The sequence below is a fragment of the Pelophylax lessonae genome, assembly GCF_965119305.1.
Source record: "Pelophylax lessonae genome assembly, chromosome: 4".
In the NCBI taxonomy this organism is placed as follows: Eukaryota; Metazoa; Chordata; class Amphibia; order Anura; family Ranidae; genus Pelophylax; species Pelophylax lessonae.
The window spans coordinates 601,941,517-601,956,326 of record NC_138771.1 but is presented as its reverse complement, the minus strand read 5'-3'; the positions used below and the strand labels follow the sequence as shown (position 1 = coordinate 601,956,326).

The 14,810-nt window shown below is 45.2% G+C and overlaps 1 protein-coding gene across 2 annotated transcripts in view; it reads right to left on the bottom strand.

Annotated features, from left to right (window-relative positions):
• The window catches only part of GCDH (glutaryl-CoA dehydrogenase), a 57,551-nt gene extending 46,892 nt beyond the window's left edge, over positions 1-10,659 (bottom strand). For both annotated transcript variants that reach the window (XM_082255608.1, XM_082255609.1), the window contains exon 1: positions 10,595-10,659. The gene's annotated coding sequence lies outside the window, so the exon portion shown is untranslated. The remainder of the gene's footprint in view (positions 1-10,594) is intronic.
• Positions 10,660-14,810: the final 4,151 nt, after the last annotated feature.

Below are 14,810 nucleotides of genomic sequence, written 5' to 3'. Positions count from 1 at the left end.
TTGCTTGCTGTTGAGCTGCATTTGATATAATCAGATGTTTCAACATCTCCTCCATTTTGAGTTTACTTTTCATCTGAGCACACTGCGTCTCCATAGCGGTTTCATCAGTGTTGCTAGGGACAACAACCTTCCTCTTTAGTAGACTCTCTTTAGGCATGGATGGGGCTGGTTCAGACGGCAACATCCCCTCCATCCATAGAATCCGGTCTCTCATTTCATCTATCTTTGCATTCTTCAGGCGTTTTGAACGCCCCATCTTCAATAACTCCACAAACAAATTTTTCACAGTCCAGCAAAAATTTTTCAGACCACTGTCTCTTTAACACATGTAGTTTTTCTCTCTCTCTTGCAAGATCTCTTTTCCTGCACACACAGTTTGTGCAGTCACTTGCACCAGACACCACAAAGTTCATCAAATAATTTTGAGACCGCTGTCTCTTTAAAACACTTTTTTTTTTTTTTTTCTGTCAGGATCTTCTCTCCTGCACACATAGATTGTGCAATCTCATGCACCAGATAAAGTTCATCAAACATTTGCACTTCCTTGCAGGGATCTCTGCTTATGCCCACTGCATACCTCCACCATATGTGAGAGATTAGCTCGGTGGTAGGCGTGGATGACCCCTTTGGGGGTGCGTTTTCACAGAGAGATAGCCGATTAGAGGTTGAAAACAAGACTGATTTATTCATGCAATTTACTTAACACAATTGCAAGCATCAAAACAGCCAAAATAAAATAAAAGACAAAATAAATCCTTGCCTCTGTGGGCGGCTACCTTCTCACGCTGGAACCTACCTAAGAAGTCTTTCCAACCTACTGTTGGGCCGACACTGCTGATCCTACAGCAGACACTCAAATGTCCATTTGTTTGCTTTTCACACAGCACAAACATTGTCCATTGAACATGTCCCTTTGTTTTCTTTCACACAGCACATGTTCATTTATAACAGGATCCTTTACTCTTCAGATTCTTCATATTGAACACAGTTCATTTAACAGGTCCCTTTACTCTTCACACTCTTCACATGGAACACTTTGTCTTCTCACCTTTGAGACGTCTTCACTCGTGGTTACCCTCCTTAGCTTCACATCGCTTTAGGGGGTCTTCTCCCATGCTCACCAGCTTGTCGGGAGGCACACATCCGACTGTCCCCCTCTCCCAGCCCACACGGCGACAGGCGGCAGCAGTCCTTCTCCCATGCCCACACGGCGTCGGGAGGTACACGTATGTCTGTCCTCCTCTTCCCAGCTCACACAGCGACAGGAGGCAGCACTCAATAGATTTTCTCTGGACAAATTATAGAGTCCTTGATCTCCTCATTCTGAACAGCTGAATGGTTTTCAACTTCCTGCTGGCTCTCTCTGCAGCCAACACCCTATAGTATCAGTGAACTTTCAAAGCAGGTGGGAATGTGTCTCCTCTCAGTGACTACATTCCCAGATTTACCTGACTTCCTGTCACACTATAAAAAACAACTTCCAAAATTCACATTCCTTTCCACCACCTTTGATTCTTGAACTCAGAAGGTCGGCCTTCAGTGCACCCAATACCGTCCTGTGACTTTAGAGCGGGTACAAAGGTCCCGGCACTGCCAGACTCACTCGGGAATTGTTTGTAGACAATCCAGATCATTTATTAGGAACTTTGCACATAACCAGCTCTTTATACTGTACCATTCCACTTTCATCGGGAAAGTCTAAAACTTCTATATTTTATTATTTATATTTCTATAGCACTTTTCTCCCCGAGGACTCAAATTTGTTTTTATTTTTTTTTGTACTGGGTTGCATTTATGTAAAATTTAAAAAATGTAATGTAACCTAGTACAAAAAAAAATGAATCTATGTTTTTATGTCTGTTTTGTAGCCCTGATGAAGGGGGAGATCTTTGTGCCCCCCGAAAAATGTTGGCTGTTCTGTCTGAGCAATACCCAGCTGGGATACCTGGCTTTTGTTGAGGGCTTCCTTAACCACTTCTGGACCGAGCCCATTTCTGACACATGTTGTTTACAAGTTAAAATCTGTATTTATAGCTAGAAAATTACTTAGAAAACCTTAACATTATATATGTTTTTTAGCAAAGACTCTGGAAAATAAAATGGCGGTCGTTGCAATATTTTTTGTCACGCAGTATTTGCTCAGCGGTCTTTCAAACGCCATTTTTTTGGGAAAAAAAATACATTTCCCTGCATTTTAAAAAAAACTAAACAGTAAAGTTAGCCCATTTTTTTTTGTATAATGTGAAAGATGACATCACGCCGAGTAAATAGATACCTAACATGCCATGGTTTAAAATTGCGCACACACACGGAATGGCGACAAACGACGGTACATAAAAATCTCTATAGGCGACGCTCCATAGGCTGGGCAATGTGTCTTATTGCAATCTGATCTACTAATGGTGTCAATCCAGCACCTTATTTTCACTTGTTCCAGTGACTGTAAATGGTCACCATGTAAAAAAACCCATTCAGTTTAAAATGGAAATGAAAGGCTTTGTTTATGCATGAAAAAAAACTTTTTTTTTTTTTTTAAAGTGGTTGTAAACCCACTTTAACCACTTTACCTCTGCTCACATTGCTGCTACGGCGGCAATGTGGCTCGTTATCGTCCAGCGACGTAGACCTACGTCACTGGACTCCTCCCCTTGTGGGCGGCGCGCGCGCCGCCGGAGGCTCGCTCCCGCTGTATTCAGTCACAGCGGGAGTCGGGCCAGGGGAGGAGCGGCGGTGATCATCGCCGCTCTTCCCCGATCGTCGGGGATCGAGTGTGGAGATCCGCCCGCTTGTGTAAACAAAGCGGGCGGATCTCCTAAGTGACAGGCAAGGTCAGATTGCAGGGTTCAGCATAGCTGAACCTGCGATCTGTCCCTGTGTCACTCAGTCACCTCCCCCCACACACGTCAGTAAGCACCAGGCATACATTAACCCCTTCCTCTCCAATAAAAATTAACCCCTTCCCTGCCAGTGTCATCTTTACAGTAACAGTGAATATTTATAGCACTGATTACTGTAGTAATGTCACTGGTACCCCCAAAAGTGTCAAAAATGTCAGTCAAGGGTCCGATCTGTCCGCCGCAATGTCGCAGTCCCGCAAAAAAGAAAAAAAAATCGCAGATCGCCGCCATTACTCGTTAAAAAAAAAACAATAAACCAATAAAAGCTGTGATTTTGCGCAAACCAATCAAAATACGCTTATTGCGATTTTTTTTTTACCAAAAATATGTAGCAGAAAACAAATTGGCAAAAAAAGTTAAAAAATTTTGATTTTTACATTTTTTTTGGGGAACTTCATATAAAAAATGTGAAAAATGTTGTTATTTTTTCAAAATTGTCGCTCTTTTTTTGTATATAGCGCAAAAAGTAAAAATCACACAGGTGATCAAATACCACCAAAAGAAAGCTCTATTTGTGGGGAAAAAAAGAACATGAATTGAATTTGGGTACAGCGTCGCACGACCGCGCAATTGTCCGTTAAAATAACGCAGTGCCGAATCGCAAAATATGGCCTGGTTAGGAAGGGGGCAAAATCTTCCGGTCTTAAAGCGGTTAAAAATACGCTCATTGAGATTTTTTTTGTCAAAGACATTTAGCTAAATACATTTTGGCCTAAATATATGACAAAAATGTAATATATTGGATATTTTTTAACTGTCAAAGTAGAAAAATATTGTTATTTCTTTCAAAATTATCACATTTTTTTATTAATATCGCAAAAAATGAAAAGCGCAGAGGTGATCAAATACCACCAAAAGAAAGCTCTGTTTGTGGGAAAAAAAAGGACGTAAATTTCGTTTGGGTATGGCGTTGTATGACCGTGCATTTGTCAGTTAAAGTCGCACAGTGCCGAATCGCAAAAAGTGGCCTGGATGTAAGACAGCAAATTCCTCCGGTGGTAAAGTGGTTAAAGTCTTTTACCTATAGGTAAGCCTATATTAAGGCTTACCTATAGGTGACTTTAAATATCTCCTAAACTTGCACCGTTTAGGAGATATTTACAGTGCATGCAGCCGATGACGTCCTCGGCGCATGCGCTCTGAAGGAACGGCCACCCGTGCCGTTCCTTCAGAGCCCTATGCCGTGAACGGCGGCTCCCGCGCGCATGCTTCCCAGTGATAGGTTGTGTCAGGACAAGACTGACCACTGGAGGAGAGCAGCTAGAACTAGATAACTGACCATGCTGTGTTCTCCTGCTTAGTGTGGTCAGTTTTTTTAATAGGAAAGCAGAGGGACTGGCAGGAACACCAGGAATTTCACACAAAGGAAGCAATACAAAGAGAACAGCATACGTTTTCATACAAATACATTTAGCACCTATCAGGAATATGGATTGTTGGGTTTACATATCCTTTACCCTACCAGCATGTCTTTGGTGTGTGGGAGGAAACTAGAGTATCCGGAGGAAACCCACCCAGGCACAGAGAAAACATGCAAACTCCACGCAGATAATGTTCTGACCAGCACACCGTTCTGGGGACCCCAGTTCTGCAAGGTAGAAATGCTGACCACTAGGCTTGTGTGCTACGAACCCCCTCAACTCCCTGCTAACTGCTGGTCAGCAGATATGCCCAGCTTGCAACCTTTATAGATCAGCCATTCATTGAGCATCTCCTAGGTCTTGAGTGCTCTGCAAACCTCCATGGTTTCTTCGGACATTACACCTCCCCTGATAATAACCATTGGTTTCCTGTGTGGGCTGGTGAAGTCCAGCCCTGAAAGCTCCTTGAAAAACAAGTCAAACAGCTTGAAACACTGCGATCATCAGAGCCGCTTCCTTAAAACAGCTGATCATAAGAGGTTGCAAGCAGGACATCCCGAGAGGAAGCATAAAGATTGGCCAGTTTGTCTATGATGAAGCTCAAGGAGCCACCTTATAACAGAAGACAGCTTCGTGGGGCAGGGAAGTGGCTAAGTGGTTAGCACTTCTGCCTAGCAACACTGGGGTTGGCCGTTTGAATCCCAACCATGACACTACCTGCCTGGAGTTTGCATGTTCTTTTTGTGTGAGTTTCTTCTGGGTACTCCGGTTTCCTCCCATACTCCTAAGACATGCTGGTAGGTTAATTGGCTCCTGTCTAAAATGGCCCTAATATGTGTATGCATGAATGTGAGTTAGGAACCTTAGATTGTAAGCTCTTTGAGGGCAGGGACTGAAGTAAATATACAAAATATATATATGTAAATCTTTGCCTAAGTTGACGGCGCTATACAAGTACCTGTAATAAATAAATGTCTCATTTCCATATTGAATCCCAACAATGGGATTGTGATCTCTGGTGCACATGGAACTTTACTTTTTTATGGCTTAAAGTGGTTGTTAAGCCACTATAGTATACACATACAATCCCCTCTGTAAAATATACATTATGTGTCCCAGTGTCTGTGCTGTATAAAAAAAGATGCCGATTTCTACCTTATATCAGAGCGTCTCCCGGCGCTCACGTGCCTCCTCAGCTCTCTCCTCTCCCAGGCTGACAGCTTAAGCGGGAGGGGCCGAGAACTCCCGCTGATGTCAGTCAGGGAGGCGAGAGAGCCGAGCGGTCACGTGAGCGCCAGGAGATGCTCTGATACAAGGTAGAAATCGGCATCTTTTTTTATGTAGCACAGACACTGGGACACAATGTTTTTTAACAGAGGAGATGGCATGCTTATACTATAGTTATGATAGCAGCAGGAGGAGAGGGCTGGGGAGTGGACAGAGCTGACAGGCAAGGAAGGTCTGAGAGCATAAAGGAGAGCTGCAGAATACGGAGGCACCTAAACTGACCGCGGTGTCAGGGCTCAGCAGCCATGATATACTGTGGTCAGTTTACAGGGGGGAGGGCAGAACCAGGCAGGATCAGCCAGGTTTTTTAGGGTATACATGGGAACAAATGACACAGCACAAGCACTGAGCTGTTATTTATGCTTTAAAGCGGTTGTAAACCCTAAAATAAAAAAACCTGCAAGACAAAGGCATAATGAGCTAGTATGCATCGCATACTAGCCCATTATGTGTAACCTTAGAACGAAGCCCCGACACGGACCCCAGGACATCGCTGCGGGCGCTGCCATGATCCCTCGCTGTCTCTTCTGGGTTCGGTGGCTCCGGCGCGGTGATTGGCCGGAAGAGACGGCTCCGGCGCGGTGATTGGCCAGAGCCGCGATGACGTCACTCCCGCGCATGCGCGCGGGAGTGATTTTCCGGCAAACTCCCGGCAAATAAATTGAAGGTCTCCCCGGACCTTCAGAGCGCATGCACCGCTCGCGCGAGTGGCTGCATGCACTGTAAATATCTCCTAAACCATGCCGGTTTAGGAGATATTATTTGTACCTACAGGTAAGCCTTATTATAGGCTTACCTGTAGGTAAAAGTGTCAAAAAGCGGGATACTACCGCTTTAAGGGAACAGGATCCTTTTTTTTTTTTTAGGGTAAAAAATGCTTTATTTTCTAAAATGTGCACCAGATTTTCACTAGCCGCTCAACAGTGTTACCAGGGTCTGCCACTAGGAGGCTGCACTTTGGATTTTTAGACCCATATACAGGTGAATCTCAAAAAATTAGACTATCGTCAAAAAGTTAATTTCAGTAATTTAATTAAAAAAGGCAAACTTATATTTTATATAGAAGCGTTATACACAGTGATATTTCAAGCATTTCTTTCTTTTATTTTTGATGATTATGACTTACAGCTAGTGAAAACCTAAAATTCGATATCTCAGAAAATTTGAATATTACATTAGACCAATAAAAAAAAGGATTTTTTTAATACAGAAATGTTGGCTTACTGAAAAGTATGTCCATGTACAGTATAGTATGCACTCAGTACTTGGTCGGGGCTCCTTTTGAATGAATTACTGCATTAATGTGGCGTGGCATGGAGGCGATCAGCCAGTGGCACTGCTGAGGTGTTATGGAAGCCCAGGTTGTTTTGATCGCAGCCTTCAACTCATCTGCATTGATGGGTCTGGTGTCTCTCATATTCCTCTTGACAATACTCTACAGCCCGTGATGATTTGGGGAGCCATGCCATCTGCTGGGGTTGGTCCACTGTGTTTTATCAAGTCCAAAGTCAGTGCAGTCCTCTACCAGGAAACTCTAGAGCACTTCATGCTTCCATCTGCTGATCAGCTTTATGGAGATGTGGATTTCATTTTCCAGCAGGACTTGGCACCTGCCCACACTGCCAAACGTACCACTACCTGGTTTAATGATGCATGGTATCACTGTGCTTGATTGGACAGCAAACTCGCCTGACCTAAACCCCATAGAGAATCTGTGGGGTATTGTGAAGAGGAAGATGAGACACCAGACCCAACAATGCAGATGAGCTGAAGGCAGCTATCAAAGCAACCTGGGCTTCCATAACACCTCAGCAGTGCCACAGGCTGATCACCTCCATGCCACGCCGCATTGATACAATTATTCATGCCAAAGGAGCCCCGACCAAGTATTGAGTGCATACTATACTGTACATTGACATACTATTCAGTAAGACAACATTTCTGTATTTTTCTTTATTGGTTTTATATAATATTAAAATTTTCTGAGATACTGAATTTTGGGTTTTCACTAGCTGTAAGCCATAATCATCAAAATTAAAGCCGTAGTATACTCCGCTTTTTAACTTTTACCTACAGGTAAGCCTATAATAAGTCTTACCTGTAGGTAAAATTAATATCTCCTAAACCTGCATGGTTTATGAGATATTCGCCTTGCACGCAGCTGCTGACACCAGCGGCGCATGCGCTCTGATGGTCCAGCAGACCTTCAGAGCTCCTTGCCGGAAAGTGAACTCCCGCACGCATGCGTGGGGAGGGACGTCATCGCGGCTCCGGCTACTCACAGCGCCAGAGCCACCGAACTTGGAAGAGAGGCCGAGGGAAGATGTCAGCGGTGTCTGGGCGACCGTGTCGAGTTTCACTTTTTGAATTGAATTACTGAAATAAATACATTTTTTGATGATATTCTAATTTTATGAGATGCCAAGCCGCTGCAAGCAAAGCCAACAGAATACTGAGATGTACAAAAAAGGGGATTCACTCCAGAAATAAAGAGATTATTCTCCCGCTCTACAAGACTCTGGTCCGGCCACATCTGGAGTATGCTGTACAGTTCTGGGCACCGGTCCTCAGGAAGGATGTGCTGGAACTGGAGAAAGTCCAGAGAAGGGCAACAAAAATAATTAGGGGAATGGAGGACATCAGCTATGAGGAAAGACTACAAGCACTGAACCTATTCTCTCTGGAGAAGAGACGATTGAGGGGGGATATGATATCAATGTACAAATACTGTACTGGTGACCCTAGCATAAGGAACAAACTATTCAGAGAAAGGGAATACAATAAGACACGGGGCCACTCACTAAAACTAGAGGAAAGGCGGTTTAACCTTAAAATACGCAAGGGGTTCTTCACTGTAAGAGCAGTAAGGATGTGGAATTCTCTTCCACAAGCAGTGGTATCAGCAGGGAGCATCGATAGTTTTAAAAAACTATTAGATGGGCGCCTTAAAGACCACAACATACAGGGGTATACAATGTACGGTTAGCAGCAAACACACACACACACATCATAGGTGGATGGACTGATGTAAAAGGTGTACTCACTTTTGTGAGATACTGTAAATACAGGCAGAATATGCAAACTCCATGCAGATAGGGCTTGTGGCCAGGATTCAAACCATGAACCCCAGTGCTGCAAGGCAGAAGTACTAACCACTGAGCCGTGCCTGCTATCTCTCATTTTAATACAGCAAGTAGACCCATTCAGATCGTTGCTATATGCACCTGGGCTATCTGTGCACCCAGAACTGCTGGTTTATAGATACAGCCTGGTATTACAGAACTATTTATTCCACATTGCTTATAGCCGTTTCAGGTCATTCTATCTGAGACACAACTGTGGTAAAAGCTGGAATGGGTTCCTTGATTGGCAGGGTGAGGGTTTGCTCACACTGTTAAAGCTGAGCTCTGGCCTTCGCTTGCACAGCTGCACAGGCTCCTCTCCTGTACTGAAACTGCTTACCCTGGTTTCACTGCACATTGTGAGCTTTTCACAGTGTGCATTAAAATCTCTTGCAAGTCACATGCAGTTGACCCATTTCCTGGCTGGAGGACATCCAGCATCTTCTAGACCTCTCCTCCCCAGCTTGACTGTCCCTGACACTCTTTCTCTGCCCAGTCACAGGCTGGAGGCTGGTCCAGGTTGACCAGGGCTCAGAGGAAGTGGGATGAATGATGCTGGTCATACATCCCTGTTGATGCGTTTAAAACATTTATTTAATGATTTATGATTATACAGCTGTATTATCACTTGCCGACCAGCCATCATCGATATACGGTTGCAGGTTGGACGGTTCCTGCGAACTGCCGTACCTGTACAGCGGTTCACGGGAGCGATCCTGGTGGCGCCCGCCTCCATTCGCCAATGGGGAAGCTGATTCACGGGCTGGCGGCCACGATTGCTGCCGGGCACCCGCAATCTCTCCCCGTAAACACAGCAGACCGTTGTTCTCTCAGGAATCAATACAGAGCCCCTGTGTACCTCCTATTTAGGATCACAGGTCCCTGTGTTGATTCCATAAGCCCATCCCTCTCACAGTTAGAAAACACCCCCTAGGCTCACATTTAACCCTCTGATCGCCCCTGGTGTTAACCCCTTCCCTGCCAGTGTCATTATTACAGTAACAGTGCATATTTTTTAGCACTGATTACTGTAGCAATGTCACTGGTCCCCCCAAAAGTGTCAAAAATGACAGTTAGGGGTCCGATCTGTCCGCCGCAATGTCGCAGTCCCGCTAAAAATCGCTGGTCACCGCCATTACTTTAAAAAAAAAAAAAAAAGAATAAAAATGACATCTTTCCCCTAGTTTGTAGATGCTATAACTTTTGCGCACACCAATCAAAATACGCTTATAAGAATTTTTTTTAACAAAAATATGTAGCAGAATACAAATTGGCCTAGAATGATGAAAATTTTAGATTTTTAATTTTATTGGGAATGTTATATAGCAGAAAGTGAATTTTTTTTTTCCATAATTATCGCTTTTTGTTTGTAGCGCAAAAAAAAAAAAAAATAAAAAAAATCGCACAGAGGGATCAAATACCACCAAAAGAAAGCTCTATTTGTGGGGGGGAAAGGACATCAATTTTATTCGGGTACAGAGTCGCACAACCGCGCAATTGTCAGTTAAAGTAATGCAGTGCTGAATCACAAAAAATGGCCTGGTCATTAAGGGGGTAAATCATCCGGTCCAGAAGTGGTTAATAGGTGTCTATAATATCTTACTGGAGTTCAGATTTAAAGAGGAATTACAGTCCATGTTACTTGTTTTTTGGGTGAAGGTCCCCTTTAACTTTTAATAAATGACCTTAAATTTCTGCTCAGAATGCAGCAAGTAAAAGCATCATACTACTGCACATCCAGGGGCATGCTGGGACTTACTGTTCGCCTACAGCTGCCCCTCCACTAGAAGGTAACACAGCAGCAGCTGCCTGCCATAGGGCCAGCAGGGAGTCTCTATAACATGTCACCAGTCCTGTGTGCTCTATACAGGTGACACCAACACACTTCCAGCACACCAACAACGACCACAACACACACACCACTCACCTTCCCTGCTCCTCTCTGCCTGCTCTGCTGCTTATGAAACTTTGTTCACACCAGCGACCCCTGCTGGACAGCTCCGGCGGCGCTCCATGATGACATCATGTCAGGACGAGGGCGCCATGTTGAATGTGGCAGCTGTGACTTCCATGTTTGTTTCAGTAGCAGGGCTGTGCGGGTTTATAATGCAACATGTATGACTAAGAAAAAAAATATTTAACCACATATTGTATAGGGCATTTTTTTTTCACATGATAAATCAGCTTTGTTTTGCCAGACGATTACTTAGAATTCCTAAACATTAAATATCTTCTGAAAGCAGAGGTCTTGGAGAATCAAATGGTGGCTATTGGTATTTTGTTATATCATTTATATTAATTTTTCTTTTTTTGTTTGTTTTATTCATTTAGAGCCGGTTCACACTGAGGCGACACGACTCCTTACTACTTCGGGGGCGACTTGTGTATTACCATGCACCACGACTTCGGAGCGACTTGCAGGGACTTCACATAATGGAAGTCTATGCAAGTTGCTCCGAGGTCGCCCCGAAGTAGTACAGGACCCTTTTTCTAAGTCAGAGCGACTTGTGTCGCTCCTATTAGAACGGGTCCTGTAGCGGTCAATGGACCGTGAGGGAGCGCGACTTGTCAGGCTGACAAGTCGCGCTAGTGTGAACCGACTCTTACTGTTATTGTAGCACCCTCTGTGTGCTTATCGGTGGAGCCTGATTATTAGTTATATCTGTTGCATGTGTCCATGTGTGATTCATTTGGTCTGAGCGAGTGTCCCCACTGTGTCCAATAGGGAGGCCTGTTGGACAGTGGAGGAAATCCAGCCAGTGACACACAGGCTTTTGTAGCTGTCCCAGTGGGTTGGCACAAACAGTGGTGCGTCCTGGGATAGGCTATAAAAGCCAAGGGCACATGTGGCAGGGGGTCTATGGGCGGGAAGCCAGGTCCCAGGAGGAGGGTGTGGCTGTCTCTCCTCCAGTCAGCAAGAAAGGTGGTCACAGGCAGTCGGGCCTGGTGAGCCAGAGTGTGGTGCTGAGCCAGGAGGTCCAGGATACTGACAGTGGAGTTGGAGGCAGAGCAACCTTGGGAAAAACAGTGTCCGTGAGTACAGAGAAGCTTGCCAAGGGTCTGCCCAGGAAGGGGACCACTCCAGTGAGAGTCAGTGGACAGGGGCTAGCACACACAGTGAGAAAGGGGGTGCAAAGTTGAGACCCTGAAGAGCAACTTTAACTTGCCAACCTCCACGCGACTATTTACTGCCGCGGTCAGCCCCTCACAGGCAAAGCGACGTAGTAATACGTCGCTAGCCTGTGAGGGTCTAGGGAGCGAGCACGTGCCCCCGGAGGCACGCTCCTGCTCCCCCGTGGTCACGGACCCCCCCCCTCCGCGCGCGCGTGTGACCGGCGGACCCGATGTCCGCCAGTCACTCGGCGATCGTCGGTGCAGAGGGAGAAAGGCAGGCGGCTTGTTTATCTCCCCTGTCATTGTCATTCTCCCCTGTGTAGGAATGGTGATCATACGGTTCTACTATGTAGGACCGTTGATCACTGTTCCTACACCTAAAACCACAGTCAATCACAGTAAGAATCACGCCCCTAGGGACACACATAACCCCTCCCTCTCAAAAAAAGTTAACCCCTTCACTGCCAGTGTCATTTTACAGTAACAGTGCATATGTATAGCACTGATTACTGTAGAAATGTCACTGGTAACCCCAAAAATGTCAGTCAAGGGTCCGATCTGTCCGCCGCAATGTCGCAGTACCGCAAAAAAAATCGCAGATCGCCGCCATCACGGGTTAAAAAAAAAACCAACAAAAATCTTTCCCTTTGTTAGTAAACGCAATAACTTTTGCGCAAACCAATCAAAATACGCTTTTTGCGATTTCTTTTTTACCAAACATATGTAGCATAAAACAAATTGGCCGAAAATGTTAAAAAATTTTGATTTTTACATTTTTTTTGGGGGGGGGAATTTCATATAAAAAAATGTGAAAAATATTGTTATTTTTGCAAAATTGACGCTCTTTTTTTGTTTATAGCGCATGATCAAAAAATCGCACAGGTGATCAAATACCACCAAAATAAAGCTCTGTTTGTGGGAAAAAAAGGATGTCAAATTCGTTTAGGTACAGCATCGCACGACCGCGCAATTGTCCGTTAAAGTCACGCAGTGCCGAATCGCAAAATAGGCCCTGGTTAGGAAGGGGGTAAAATTTTCTGGGGCTTAAGTGGTTAAAGGAAACATATTCACACATCTTCACTTCTGTGGTAAGGTAAAGCAGCGGCCTTGCTGCATACACTACAGCTAGTTGTCCTCAATATTGTGCATAGTTCAAGTTGGAGTATCCCACTCATCCCTTCTCCTATCCAAGTTCCAAAATAAAACACAAAAAACCAAATCCCCTGGACTGTTCATTGTCTGAGCCAAGTCTAATGCCTCGTACACACGGTCAGATAATCGTACGACATATCGTTCGAGTAAAGTAGCATGCTACAAAATGTCGAATGCAACCATGTGTACTAACCATATGATTTCTGCCGTACGATTGTGTGAAAGCAACCAGAATGCGTAGCCACGTCTTGGAAGCTTATAGTTATTTCGCTATTTCCGATCATGCGCGGTGTTTGTCGAACGATTTTTAGCGGACGCATAGTGTACTAATTACACGATTGTCGTTCGCGGGGCTATCGTACGACAGAAGTTTTCCTGTTTGTCCCTTCGGATTTTGTTGGACGAACTGTTGTGATCGGCTGTCGAAAGCTGTGTACTAACGATCAGATTATCGTGCAACCAGGTCGAAAGCGAGTTTTTTCGTACGATTATCTGACCGTGTGTACGAGGCATTAGGGTGTTTTCACACTAGCACTTTTGGTGCGCACCCGGGTTCGATTGACGTCAGAATTCGGTTCTTTTTGATGATGTGAACACTGTCTTTGAACTCAGGTGCGCACCCGCGAACCGTACCCGAGTCCACTTAAAAAGGGTGGTCTGGGGTACGGTTCATGTGATCTCCAGTACGGTTCGCTGATGATGAGAACGCAATCGTACCAAAGCGAGCAATTCTATCCATTTTGGCACCTTCTTGTTTACAGCGGTTGCCAAGCAACATGAGTACGCGCCGGCTGAAGCTTGATGACACAAGTGTACCGTGGTTCGGATACAAAAATAAAATGTGAAAACAGTCCATCGGGGGCAGGGGAGGGGGGAGCAATCGAAATCAAGTTCGGACCAGGCAGTCGCACCAAGTGTGAAAACACCCTTAAAGTGATACATTTTACAGACTGTTGCTATGGGTAACCCAGGGGAATCCAATCTCAGCAGCTCCCAAGGGGCAGTGCTACATTATCAAAAGAAGTTTAAAAAGCCCCCTTGTGATTATTATTATAATACAGGATTTTTATTGCGCCAACAGTTTGCACAGCACTTTACAACAACATGAGGACAGACAGTACAGTTACAATACAATTCAATACAGGAGCAATCAGAGGGCCCTGCTAGTTAGAGCTTACAATCTAGAAGATAGCTTTGAGCAGTGACGGGTCCTCTCTATGGAGACATCAGGGGTCTATTTTACCCTGATGTCTCCCCTGCCTTCCAAGGCAGTTTATCAAACACATATTAAGTTTGATCAGCTGCTTCCCTGGCCGTAGCAGGGGGGGGGCACTGATATAAAGGTTCCCCCTCATAGGAAGGTGGTCTGAGACCACTTTTGTGGTGGTCAGAGACCACTTTTTACCAGAGTTCCCCTTTAGGGAGGGGGACACTTCCACCACCGGAGGAGAGGGGACACTTCCACCAACGGAGGGGAGTGAAAACTTCCACCAACGGAGCAGAGGTGACATTTCTATAGGAGGAGAGGGGACACTTACCCAACAGGGGGAGAGGAGACACCTACACCACAAGGGAAGAGGGGACACTTACACCACCGGAGGAGAGGGGACACTTACACCACAGGAGGAGAGGGGACATTTCCACCATCAGAGGAAAGGGTACATTTCCACCACCAGAAGAGAGGGGACATTTCCACCACTGGAAGAGAAGGGAAACTTCCACCACTGGAAGAGAGGGGACACTTCCACCACTGGAAGAGAGAGGACACTTCCACCACCGGAGGAGAGGGGAAACTTCTACAGAAGTAGAGGGGACACTTCTACAGGAGGAGAGGGGACATTTCCACCATCGGAGGAGACGGGACACTTCCACCACAG